This window comes from Dromiciops gliroides, chromosome 2, assembly GCF_019393635.1.
Source record: "Dromiciops gliroides isolate mDroGli1 chromosome 2, mDroGli1.pri, whole genome shotgun sequence".
NCBI classification, from domain to species: domain Eukaryota; kingdom Metazoa; phylum Chordata; class Mammalia; order Microbiotheria; family Microbiotheriidae; genus Dromiciops; species Dromiciops gliroides.
The window spans coordinates 313,608,649-313,611,062 of record NC_057862.1 but is presented as its reverse complement, the minus strand read 5'-3'; positions in this window follow the sequence as shown (position 1 = coordinate 313,611,062).

The following is a 2,414-nucleotide window of genomic DNA, read 5'->3' as shown; positions in this document are numbered from 1 at the left end:
GCCAAGCTCTCTATCCACTGTTTCACCTAGTTGGCTCCTTTTCCTTATTTCCAGTTTTTGAATTTAGCTCAAATCCTGGATCATAGCATTCTCTCTTTCTCATAAAAAGAACAGGATCTGCCTTATTATTTTAACTAAAGTCCCAAAGCTTTTTGAATTTCTTTTGGAAAAGAAGGAGCCTTCATTTATGGATTAGCAGTAGTTTTCTAAAGAGAAAGAGGGTGATTTTCATATTTCCCCACCACCAACACCATCCTTAAACAGTAGTCTCTTATATATCTTCCAGAGTCTCCTTTTAAAGAAGATTTCATGTCCAACACAGAATCCTTGTCCCCAGGGATCAATTCTTTACAAGTGGCAGATGAAACATGCCTGAATAAATAGCTAATGGTCTCTAGTCTACAAATATTTTTGAATTCAACTTCCTGGTCTCAGAGTGTGGGTGCTACTCTAGCATGGGGTATATATTCCCTCTGCCTTCTTATTTGTCTCAGATGGTTAGATTATAACACAGACTGCCCTGTTTAAAAAAAAAAAAACATTCAATAACTTTGGGTTCTAAGACCTTTGTAAGGCTCTCACTTCTGGATGAACTGAGTATGGAGGGAATGAATAAAGGAGGTGAGGAAAGCCAAGGAGGAAGGCAGCAAGACAAATATAAGTCCAGGAGGAAAGTTTGTTGGTTATCTTCTCCCAGACTAGCTATGTTTTATTTTGAAGAAATCTTTTATTTTAAAATATATATCAAAAATATCATACATATAATGAAATAATGTATAAATTTGATAGCATGAAGTATATAACCTATACATAGACACACATATGTATGTATAATTTTGTTATAAAGCAAGCTCTAAAAAGATTATAAGTTTCTAACTAAAAATTTTTAAAAATGCCAAAAGTGACAAATTCACTCAAATTTATATTTTGTTTACATATCACTAAACAGTAATGGAGCAGCTAGGTGGCACAGTGGATAGAGTGCCAGGCCTGGAGTCAGGAAGACTCATTTCCTGAGTTCAAATCTGGCTCAAACACTTCCTAGCCGTGTCATACTGGGCAAGTAACTTAAACCTTTTGTCTCAGTTCTAAATCTGTAAAATGAGCAGGAGAAGAAAATTATTCTAGTATCTTTGCCAAGAAAACCCTAAACGGGGTCACAAAGAGTCAGACACAACTGACACAACCAAACAACAATAAACAGCATTTTTTTACTTTAAAAAAAAAATTAATGGATCAATCATTTGCAGATTCAGTTTGTGACCCATGATCAAATAAATTATTTTGGTTACTTCTAAATCACTTATTATCCCAAGGTATATATACTTTACTTAAAGGCTAAAAGGTTTATTTTTATATTTTGAAATATGGCAAAACTAGTGATATCGAGTTGCAGAGTCACATAAAGATAAGAGAGAATGTGGTGTGGGATTCTGGTGTTACAGGTATTGATGGAGCTGAAGTAACTGAAGAGCATGATGGCAAAATTGATGAGTTTAACTTCTAGATGAACTTAAGCTGAATCATTCATAGAGTAAGTTGGATGAATTTCAAATTGGCCAAAATTGCCAGTTTCACCATGCTATTTTGTACCCATTGGCCTGGTGTAAACGTGACTATGTGCACAAACTTTTCTTTTTTTCCCTGACATAAAGCATTCTATACTTTTTAGTTGCCAAAAATGATGCCAGATTCAGGTCATTTTTGGAACAAAGAATGTGAGAACTAGAAATTAAAATCTAGAATGACTGCCGCAAGAAGGAAAGATAAACATATTGAGAATCCAAAGCCCAGCAGGGTTTTGTGATGGATTGTCATAAACTTAGTAAAATAAATACACAAGTCTGAGAAAACTCCCCTAATTTCACGCATATGGCTTTCTTCATGATAATAATTCACCTCAACGTGATAAGCAATTATTAAGCACTTTTTCTATGCATCCTAAATATTGTATTATGACATGAGAATATAAACACAAAAATTAAAGGAATCCCTGGCTTCAATGAACTTACGTTCTGTTGAAAGGAAACAGCATGACCATACATAAATAAAAGCAAAATATATAGAAAATTTCAAACTACACATATATATGTATGTATGTGTTATTTGTGTATGCATCTATGTGTATATATACACACATGCACACACACACATATAAATATATATATGTATGTATATATATATGTATGTATATATATATATACATATATATACATATATATACATATATATATATACATATATATATATATATATAGTGGGGGGCATGAGTGCTAACAATTAGAGAGATCAGAAAAAGCCTCATAAAAGTAGGGAGTCTTTAGATGAACTGTGAATGAAAACTGGGATTCCAAAAGAAATAATTAATTATATCATGTATTTATATATTTTTTCTTTCTTTCTTTCTTTCTTTT